Source organism: Ctenopharyngodon idella, chromosome 9 (genome assembly GCF_019924925.1).
Source record: "Ctenopharyngodon idella isolate HZGC_01 chromosome 9, HZGC01, whole genome shotgun sequence".
Lineage (NCBI taxonomy): Eukaryota > Metazoa > Chordata > Actinopteri > Cypriniformes > Xenocyprididae > Ctenopharyngodon > Ctenopharyngodon idella.
Window position 1 is genome coordinate 38281860 of NC_067228.1, and position 11832 is coordinate 38293691.

Below are 11832 nucleotides of genomic sequence, written 5' to 3' on the forward strand. Positions count from 1 at the left end.
CATAGGTGTTATTTCCGATTTATTCAATTTTGATAATTCAATTCAGCCATACAAATATACAAAAAAAACCCAACTGAATTTAATTTATAAATAATTTAAAGCCTTTCTTTATCATTTTTAATGATAAATGAGTGCCAAACAATAGGATTATTTTGTGTGTTCTGAACAGAGACACATGTGCTGGTGCTTTTAAGCACAGAATTCGCTTAAACTTAACCTTGTAGTTTTTATTAATATGTAAAGCCCTTTGAATTTTAGGAGGAAGGGCATCAACATAATCCTTAAATGTAAAAAGCAAGTTCATATGCAGCAAGCTCCTCCTTCGTGGTTCTTCTCAGTCCACACACACACACACACACACACACACACACACAAAGATACACCATACCAGCGATCAGACTTCCACATCAACAACTCATTTCATTTCAGGTAAAATATTTCATGCATCAATTAACATTTATGATGTTTAAACTATAACCTGTATTCATATGCACACTTTGATATACATCAATTAAACAACTTTTGTAATCTTTCACACAAGTTTTAGTGTACATTGTTGCTCATTTATTGTTCTTTGGGGTCCCACTTTATATTAGGTGTCTTTAACTACTACTTGCATTAAAAAAAAAAAAAAAAAAATGTTAGGTACAATGTACTTATTGTATGCATGTTGCACTTTTGCTGTTATTGACGCGGGATACAGGTAAGGTTATGGAAAGGTTTGGTGGTATGGGTGTGATTTGTAGGGTGATGCTCCTCCACAAACCATCAACAGAGCACATAATATACCAAAAATAAAAATATTTTTTAAAACATCGCCAAGTAAAATGGTGCAACATGACACTACAAACAACAATAAAATACGAAATGGACTTTAACTGTTAGTGCTTCCGTTAGAGACCGTCCGGGATTCGTGATCCAGTTTCACGCGCCTCAATCCATGCAAAGCATTTTAGAGAGTCAGCGCGCCACATGAATCTATTTTAGAGTGATAGTATGAGATTAATACAATGTTTTTGCTCAAAACTCACTCTGATGCAGATATTATATAATAAACTGACGCATAAATGTATTATGAGACTGAACGCAGAATTTTACCCTCACCGTAAGGTGGGAATTATTATCACGCAATTGACTAATGGATCGGCTGAGAATCGTCTTTCTGCGAGTCATTATGAAATAATGGTTCTATTCTATCTAAAGAAATATGAGGTAAACGTGTGAATATATTTCTCCGAATGTGCGAACTTTTGGACTAAAAGTTTGTGTTGTCTACCGATCACTGTGATCAAAAAAATAATTGGGAGCAAACGCAATTGAATATGTAGGCCTACAGGTTTGTGTCCCGTTATTCTATTCAAAATATCAATAAGTACTGATTGATTTTGCATGATTTTGCATTCCTAGAACTTAAGAATTATTAGTGTCGTTGTACATAGTGGTCAAATATAATCTATCAAATACTTCAAAGCACAAGGTTAAATCTGAATATTTATTGTAAAAATGTGTCTGTAACATCTGCCAAAAACAGTCAATAGGTCCACTGTGTTTTGTGATTTATTTTCAAGGGAAAAAAAAAAAAACTTGTAAAACATTTTTTTTTTTCACAAATTGCACCCTGGTTATAGGTTTAAGGGGTAGGTCAATGGTAAAATAATAAAATACAATTATTAACATAGTCATATAAAATAATGGCATTTTTAATAATTAAAAATAAACAAATTTTTGAGTTTAACAATGAAGACATAATATATAAATATAAATAAAATAATATAAAATAAAACGTATTAATAATAAATGCTGCAAGCAGCGATAAAAGGGCCCTCGCACCCGGTGGCCTTAAGAAAACAGTGAACAGTGGGCGACATGCATGTAAGCGAGTAAATACACGACGTGCCACACTTTCTACTGCCAACAGGTGGCGCTTTGACTGTGACTGAATGTTTCCATGTTGATGTCTTCAGGTCAGGACTATTATCAAACGTGAAGTTTGGAGCAGATCGGACATTGTATGCCTGAGTTACAACAACTTCCTGTTTCATGGTGTTAATAGCAAACATTAGCACTTAGCCAAGTGTTACATGATTTAACGTGTTTGTAACATGTTTGGCACTTCATGGCATATTTAAATGTGTTTCTGGGAGTGAATTACAGTGCAGAGCATGCCATTTCCTGTTGCCAGCAGGTGGCACTATGACTAACTGAATATTGGCATATAGATATCTTCAGGCCAGGACTCTTATCACACATTTAACATTGACGCAATTTAACATCACTAAGGCCTTAAGATTAGACTGATATCATATGCTGTTGATCTGGTTAAATCTCTAGGAGGAGTTAATCACAGTGTGAAATATTTCCTGTTGCCCACAGGAGGCACTATGACTGTCACTGAATATTGTCATGTAGATGTCTTCAGGTCAGCACAAAACATGTGAAGTTTGGGGCCGATCGGACATTGTATGCCCGAGTTACATCAACTTCCTGTTTCACAGCGAAACATCAAAATTTGTCAGGCCGCCACGGACACACCATTCAAAGAAAACTCAAGATCTTCACAATTTAACATCGCAAAGACCTTTAGATTAGACTGACCAAATATGATGTTTATCTGATAAAATCTCTAGGAGGAGTTTGTTAAAGTACAACATCTGGAAATAGCAAAACTGCTAAAATTTTGCAGAGAAAATTCAAAATATCTCACTTCCTGTTAGTTTTTCAGATTTTGCACCCAGGGACTTTTTTGTAGGTATTGGGCTGTTTCATGTGTCTACTGAATTTCATACCTGTACGTGAAACGTAGCGCGAAGGACGCTTAATTGAAATTTTGTAGGTGTCGCTATCGAGCCATTTGGCCACACCTAATTCTGAAACCCATATCAGACATAAATGTTCACCACTTCTGACGTGTGTGCAAAGTTTCATCAGTTTTCGAGCATGTTTAGGCCCTCAAAAATGCGATTCATTTCGGAGAAGAAGAAGAGTTGACTGAGTGATTCCAATAGGGTCCTCACACCATCAGTGCTCGGGCCCTAATTAATCATTTCTGAACACTGAATCTTGGTCTTTATTCACCTCTTTGGTTTCTCAATAGAATTCATAAAAGTTAAATAAATGTTCAGTGATATCTTCTAAAGATTTTTGAATTTCAACACAATTTTTTCTCTATATAGTGTTGATATGGCAGCTAGTAAATACACTAAGTTTTGTCATGCTGGCATGTGTGGAAACTTTTAAACCGTGCCCTACTAGCCCCACGTTAGACTGTGTCCCATAATGACATTGTAATGACACATTTCTCACATAAAATCTTCAAACTTGTCCTTTAATTACAGGGGAAATCCAAAACTTTGCCTAGAATGGAAACCAGCAGGCTCATCTCAACTGACAAAGCAACAATTGTCATCCAAGTAAATCCACAGGTGGCACAAAATGCTGTTATTTGTGATGATGGACAGGAGGCCAGAGGAGCACATCACAATATGGCTCTCACTGAACCTAAGGCACTGGGGGTAATGCATTTAATGATAAATTAGGACGGTAATGACGATATATTGTGGTGACAATATGAAGAGTTTATGCATTTATATTGTGGTATACATATCAGCATATCACTGTACTACTTAAAGCTATTGACACATTAGAGAGATAAAGAACCATGCAGAAATAATAAGAAGAGCAGGATGTGCATGATGTTAAAAAGAGTTATTAAGCTCAATAAGCCATGCATAAAGAACTCAAAGTGGTGCTTACGCTGACTGACACACCTGAAGCACGCAAACAGAAAGATGCCTCTCTCAGACAGCATGAAATCTCACATTCAGTTCTCTTTCATGTCTTATTGCACTTGAACAGTCACATACACACACAATTATGTTAAAATACCCATAGTGTGGAGTTTTTATGTAAACACAATTGGTTCTTAAGTAAAAGTAAACAGTTGGGTGAAAACCAGATGTGTGTCAGTCGGATATTAGATCCGTGCAGTAGGTCTTAATGTGACTAATACACCTGTTGCTGTCTGTCATTAATGTTCTTCAAACAACAAAAGACAAAGAGAAAATCGCTCACTGCTCTAGACTGAATATAGTAAAGACTATGCAGCAATTTATTTGTACATATTTTTAATTAAATTTCTGTGGTATTTCTTATGTTAAAGGGTTAGTTGAAAGTTGTTAGTATGAAAATAATGTCATTTATTACTCACCCTCATGGCGTTCCACACCTGTAAGACCTTCGTTCATCTTCGGAACACAAATTAAGATATTTTTGATGAAATCTGATGGCTCACTGAGGCCTGCATAGCCAGCAAAGTCACTGAACCTCTCAAGATCCAGAATGGTACTAAAGACATATTTAAAACAGTTCATGTGAGTTCAGTGGTTCTATCTCAAAAATATAAAGCGACGAGAATACTTTTTGTGTGGCAAAAAACACAAAATAATGACTTTTCAACAATATCTAGTGATGGCCGATTTCAAAACACTGCTTCATGAAGCTTCAAAGCCCCTGATTCAAAACAAAATATTCGTAAGGCTTCGAAGCAGTGTTTTGAAATCGCCCACCATCAGATATTGTTGAAAAGTCGCTATTTTGTTTTTTTGGTGCACAAAAAGTATTCTCGTCACTTTATAATATTAAGGTTGAACCACTGACCTCACATGAACTGTTTTAAATATGTCTTTAGTACCTTACTGGATCTCGAGAGGTTCAGTGACTTTGCTGGCAATGCAGGCCTCACTGAGCCATCGGATTTCATCAAAAATATCTTAATTTGTGTTACAAAGATGAATGGTCTTATAGGTGTAGAACGACATGAGGGTGAGTAATAAATGACATTATTTTCAGTTTTGGGTGAACTAACCCTTTAAACAAGCCTGTGGGCCTACCAAAAAAAAAAAAAATTTTTTTAATTGTATCTTTGTTTTGTTGTATTTTTTCTACTCTTTATAATTTGCTTGTTCTTATTTTTAAATAACAAAAATAACTAGATCATGATATTGTAATGTGAATGTTCAGTTTAGTCTAGTTTACTCTTTGTTTGCTCTGTTTGGCTGTCCATGATCATTAGTTAATTCCCTTTAGTTTAGTTTAGCAATTAGTCCCATTGCACCTGTACTGTTTCAGTCAGTCACCATGTCTATTTAATCCATCAATTTCCTGTGTTTCTTTGTCCAGTATTGTTTATGTTGTTGTGTAGTGTTTGCTCCCTTACTCCTCCATGTACTCTTGGATTATCAAAGAACTTTATTTGTCTTTATCTCGTGTCTGTTTGATCTACGTGTGACAGATATATCATTACCAATAGCTGTTGTCATATATCCTAAATAGATATGTGCTGGCCTGAATGCCTTTAGACTGCAGTGCATAAAACATTAATAGCTTATCTCCCTATCTCCCTCTCTCTTTGTGTGTATGTGTGTGTCCAAACATGAAAGACATAACATACCAAAAATATAATATGGAAAAATATTAACATTTTACCCATTCCTGCCCTCTCTAGGTTGTCCAGATAATGATCGGAATGACGGTTTTCTTATTTGGTATTGTACGCACCACTGATGTCTACAATTTCCCTGCTGTTTCTTTGTTTAGTGGAATAACCTACTGGGGATCCCTTGTTGTAAGTTTTATTTAATGGTTTTGCTTTATTGCCTCTAATTTTAATTTCCTGAATGAACTCTGAAATGTCTTTTATTTCTTTCTCAGAACATCAGTGCTGGATCTCTGTCTGTTGCTGTGCAGAATAAACTTCATCCATGTGTGGTATGTACATAATATCCAGCCTCAAAAAGTTGATCACCGGTGACCGGTGTATGAAGCATGTGTATACACACAACATTTTCATTGGCCGACAACAGTCCATGACATCACTACTGGAGTGCCATGCGTATAAGAGGTCGCCCGCAATAGACGTCATTTTGACTCTATGGACTTATTTAGCTGGAGTCAGAAGCCTCAATCATACAGGGCACATCCTAAGACTCATAGACCGTTAGTGATAATATTCCCTTTGACCATTACCCAAGCTTATATGCCCTGTGACAAGGAAAGTCCCAGCCTTTTTTAACCTTCCTCCCTTCCTTGTGGGCCCAGCATTAACAACATGCAGCAGAGGAGCAGAGCTCTAAGGTTTAGCCATGTCAGCTTCTTTAGCTTGACACAGCCATTCGGGAATGCTGGCCCAGGGAGACCATTTTAATATGCTACCCTGGCTTACCCACTAACACTAGAGAGCGAGCAAACATGGGGGTTTTCATTAAGAATAACTATTCACCCTCCTCGCAACATAGAACTCTAGGGGCAGGGAAGCTTCAGCTCTACTACCCCAGAACAATTAGGGAAAGTGCTCACACCCTGCCTGGACTAGTCCAGGACCCCAAGACTCCCAGCACATGACAAAGGTTCCTGATAGCAAAAAGAGCTGCCAGAAGGCATCTCTACTTTCCAGGTTCTAAGAGATCAGTTTAAGCTCAAACAGGGAATGAAAGACCCTTATTTATAAGGGTTCTACTCTACCTCAGCCCAGAAGGACTGCAGAGACCCACGGTCCCAACACTCCCAGCACCTGACAAAGTTGCCTGATAACAAGAGGAGCTGCTCAAAGGCAATTTAACCTCTACTTGTAAGGTTCTACAAGACCGGTTGAGGCTTTAACAGGGAGTGGAGAACCCTACTTTAAAACACATACAGTACTCTACTCAGTACTCTACACTCAAACCTGTCCAGGGTCCCAAGACTCCCAGCACCTGACAAAATGTGCCTGATAACAAGAAGAGCAAAATTACCTCTACTTGTTAGGTTACCCGGGACTGCTTAAGCTCCAACCTGGAGTGGAGGTCCCTACTTTAAACCAATCACACTTGTCCAAGGTCCCAAGACTCCTAGCACCTGACCAAGATTGCCTTGATAAAAAAGAAGATCTACTAAAAGGCAAAATGACCTCTACTTGTTAGGTTCTCTAGGACTGGTTGAGGTTCCAACAAGGAGTGGAGGACCCAACAGTAGTAGAGGACCTAGACAGTAGTGGAGGGTTCTACTCTACACTTAACCTTGAAGAACAGCTTGTCAAAGGGAGCCTGCTAAGTGTTAGCTACAACCCACGACACTGCTATCCTTCTAAGAGTGTGACAAACAAATAAACATTTATGATGTGAATAGCCAGCATTTCTAAACAAATGTGCTGCACAGATTTCACCTTCATTGGGCTGTAGTCTGAATTTACACTGTTTGCATACTATAATCAAGATCAGGCGGCACAGTTACAACAGCACCCTATGGTCACAGAATTTGGTGTAACAGCAACAAATAGAAACGTAACGAGTGTCACTCCTCTTTTTGACCTAATTATTAACACCCCCCTCCCCCCCAAAAAAAGAAAAAAAAAAACATTTCAAAAACACTAGGTTATGTATTTATTTTACTGAGTCTTATGCAGTCGATAAAAAAAATCTATGGATAGAGAAAATCTGTGGAAGCATGACTAAATGTTAGTCATACAGCGTGTGCTTATAAAGAACCTTTAGGATCACTAGCAGAAAGGCAGCGTGATGCTCACATTATGCCGCATAAACCGAACAGTTACCCAAAATTCAATGCCGCATGATGTCAACTTTTACATTTGTATCTGTGGAGCAACCACAATTCTTTCTATGGTAAATTCTCTTTTATCTCTGTGTCTGTAACTAGCACATTCTGTAATTTTTGGACTGATGCTTTGACCTGCTTTGGTGTTCACCAAGAGAAAGGCCTGCTACAAGTGCAGTCGTTGAGCTTTATACTTACAGTATACCAGTCCATTTTCACCAACTAAAATTCATCAGAGTGCAAACTGTGTGGCTGATGCTTTTTCTCTAGACATTATTCTAAGTTTTGTTAGTTCAATAAAACATTCACCCTTTTATCACCAGATCAAGACAATTTAAAAACTGAGCTGAGGACATTTTACAAGTGTATGACATTACTATTCTTGCATGACATTTTTCAATTTTCAGCTTTTCTTTCTGTATAGGTGAAATCTTGTCTTGTAATGAATGTGCTCAGTGCCGTAACTGCAGGGCTCGCCATTCTTCTCATGTCCATGGAAATAGGACTCGGCTCAGAGACCAGCAAGTATCGAAGTTGCCTCAAAAGCTACGGTCGAACTGAAGACTTTATGTGTATAATGTATGAGGTACTAAATGTATAATTTACAACCCCAAATCAAGAAATGTGTAATTTGTTAATTCTCTTTAAACTTTATATAACTGACAAAAGTACAAAGAAAAGATTTTCAAAGTTTTCACTGACCAACTTATGAATATAAACAAATTTTGATTTTGATGGCTGCAACACACTCCAAAAAAAGTTGGGACAGAGGCATGTTTACAACTGTGTCACATCATCTTTCCTTTTAATTGCACTTTTTAAATTTTAGGAAACTAACATTTAAAGGATACTAATTGTTGAATTTTTTCAACAGTCTGTGGTCATCGTTCTCTGATTGTCCTTTTCATGATGTGCCATACAATGCCTCCACCTCAATGCTACCTTTAAACATAGGCGAGTAACCATGCCGTTTGCACTAATGCACCTCCATACCATGACAGATGTTTTCTTTTGCACCTGTCACTGATGAAAGTCTGAACGGTTTTCCAAAGTACTCTCGAGCCCATGTGGCTTTATTTAACACAGTAGCATGACAGTTTCTCATGCAGTGTCATCTGAGGGGTCAAAGGTCATGTACATTCAACAGAAGTTTCCTTCCTTGCCCTGCATGGACTAAAATTTATTTGGATTCCCTGAATCTTTTCACAATATTAGGTATAGTAGATGGTGAAAGACCTAAATACTTTGCAATCTTGCATTGAGAAATGTGATTTTTTTTTTTTTTTTTTTCAATTGTTTGACGATTCTCTCATGACATTTGGCACAAAGTGGTGAGCCATGACCCATCTTTGCTTGCAAAGACTGAGGGGCTGTTTACATGACAGTTTTCAACTAAAAATGGAAAACTTTTTATGTGTTTTGCCCATTCATTTACACAACAATGGTGTTTTGGTCTCCTGAAAACGCAACATTTTGAAAACGGGGTCCAAAGTGCAAGTTTTTTAAAACAATACCGTTGTCATCTCCTTGTAAACTGCAAAAACGTGAATCTGTGAAAACAGTGATGCCATACACATGCGTATTATATGTTCAGTCTATACACCTTATTTTTTAACGTGTTTTCTGTGAATGTGCGAGACTTCCTATTTATTAGCCCCTATAGGGAAATAACGAGAAGAATATGAAAGTGCAGGTGGATAGGCATGCACGTTTGGCGTGAGTTCTCTGTAAAAGAATGCATATGTGCGCATGCGCGTAATCTCTCTTTACAAAGTGACATCGCCAACTACTTGTCTGGCATGCATAATACAGCGTTTTTAGTTATTTTCGTGGATCCGTGTGAACGGGGATAGTGTTATATAATGTTGTCATCTGTACAAAGAAAAAACGTTTCCATTTTTTGTACATTGTTGTCGTGTAAACGTACCTTGAGTCTTTGGTGGATGCTCCTCTTATACCCAACCGTTTAACTTGGATATTCTGTAATCTTTCACTATTATTTTTGCCTCTGTCCCAACTTTTTTGGAGTGTGTTGCAGCCATCAAAATCAAAATTTGTTTACAAAATACACTTAAATTGGTCAGTAAAACTTTGTACCTTTCTTTGTACCTTTGAGAATTAAATAAATGTTCAAGAGAATTGACAAACCACAGATTCTTGATTTTAATGCGTTTTACAAAATGCCCCAAATACAGTACTCTCTATTAATGTTTTCTGTTTGCAATGTTTTTAGTTTTTACCCCTGTTTAATATACTTATATGACAATATTTCTGTAACATGATATTACGTTGCTTCTTGCATGTTTCATGGCACTTTGAAAATAAAATGTCCTGTAAGTGGTGCTACATTTTCTCCTAAACATGAACATGAATGTGGAAACATTTTATTGCATTGGTTGTTCTACATTTCACTGCAGTTCGGAAATTACGTCTAGTGAGTGGTGCTAAAAGGTTAAAAATAACGTACCACCTACACTAAACCCTGCCCTAAACATAACCTATAGTATTAGCAAATCAAACATAAGATAAAAACACATTTGCTGAAGCAACCTTGCCATTTTAGCTTCTTGAAGTCTTTGAGCTCTTTTATGGAGTGTTGTTTTTCATGTTTCACAGAACTTTTATCCAAGCACTCCATGAACTACTATGTAGTATAATATTTAAAAACTCTCTCAGTATAATTGTTGGGATATTATTCGTGAAACTACTTTCATATGATCATTGTGATTTTTTTTTTATTAGAGGTATGATTTGGGGGTCCTTGGAATATTGCTGGTGTTCTCCATACTTCAGTTCATCATCTCCATCTGTATCTCAGTATTTGCCTGCAAAGCCACCAGCAACAACGTCTTCACAGGGGTCGATGTGGCACTAATTGGGTAAATTATTTAGCGGTGATGAAAATGTGGCAGTAAGTTTTATCTCTACAACGAATATGTATTTTAGTTTAGATTAAACAAGCTAGCAGAATATAAAACAACCAGAATACTGCATGTTCCATTGTACCATCTTTAATCTCAGTGGTCTGAAACTTGGACAATCTACTCATGGGTGGCGAACATCCGTCCTGGAGAGCCACAATCCTGCAGAGTTTTCTTTCAACCCTAATCAAACACACCTGAACAAGCTAATCAAGGTCTGAAGGGTTACTAGAAAGCTATAGGCAGGTGAATTTTTATCAGGGTTGGAGCTGAACTCTGCAGGACTGTGGCACTCCAGGATCAGAGTTCACCACCCCTGATCTACATAGCATGTAACTAATTTACTCCTAACTAAAAAAAACTGCACAGTATATTTTATCAAAATGATATAAAAACTATAATTCAATTACAGCATGCTTCATTGTAAACTTCAGCCTTGTTCCTACTGCTAGATCAGGGGTCTCTAAACTTGTTCCTGGAGGGCCACTGTCCTTCAGAGTTTACCTTCAACCAGCTCCAACACGCCTGCTTGAAAATTTCTTGCATGCCCAGTGAGACCTTGATTAGCTGGTTCAGGTGTGTTTAACTGGGGTTGGAACTAAACTTTGCAGGAAAGCAGCTCTCCAGGGCCAAGTTCGGAGACCCCTGTGCTAGACCATTGAAGTAGGTGACACTGGGCTTTTCTCTTTGTTATTTATCACAGTATAGCCTATAAAACAGTCTTTATGGTGTGTGGATCTTGTTAAACTCTCATGTACTAACATATCCTGTCTGTTACTTACCAGGGATACTGAGTCACAGTGAGAAGATCCTACCATCCAAAGGTTGCAAGGAATTAACCCTCTGGGTTCTGAGAGTATTTTGGGGCCCTGGAGAAGTTTTGACATGTCCTGACATTTGTGCATTTTTCAGGTGCTTATAAACATATTAATGGCAAAAGTGTCATTAGACTATATTCAGCACAAATTTGGCTATCATAATATGTGAGCAACATGTATGTAAATAATGTTTATGCATGGTTATTGAAAAAAAAAAAAAAGTCACTGAAATAAGGCCACAAAATACACACTGAATATGTATCCACAAGACTTCTGAGTACTGTGTGTTGAAGCCTAGAGATTTGCTTCAAAATGATGTGAAAAATCATCCTGCCTACTCATTCACATAAAGTAATATATTGATTTAAGTCAGAAAATGTCAGATAGAACCTTACAATTCCAAGGTGACAAAGTATAATCCAATGTTCTGTAAGGAAAACAGTAATACATTTGTCAGCGAACATAAACAGAAGCTCAACCGCACATACTTGACGCACTAGAACAAA

General features: G+C 37.4%; 1 long non-coding RNA gene across 2 annotated transcripts; it reads left to right on the forward strand.

The window, feature by feature from the left end:
* The first annotated feature begins 375 nt into the window (after positions 1-375).
* Positions 376-11594, forward strand: LOC127518771 (uncharacterized). 2 transcript variants are annotated; one of them, XR_007931645.1, is made up of 7 exons: positions 376-429; positions 3336-3512; positions 5504-5623; positions 5710-5766; positions 8012-8173; positions 10330-10466; positions 11294-11594. It is a non-coding gene; the product is annotated as an uncharacterized LOC127518771 (long non-coding RNA). The 2 variants fall into 2 exon arrangements; XR_007931646.1 differs by lacking the exon at positions 8012-8173.
* Positions 11595-11832: the final 238 nt, after the last annotated feature.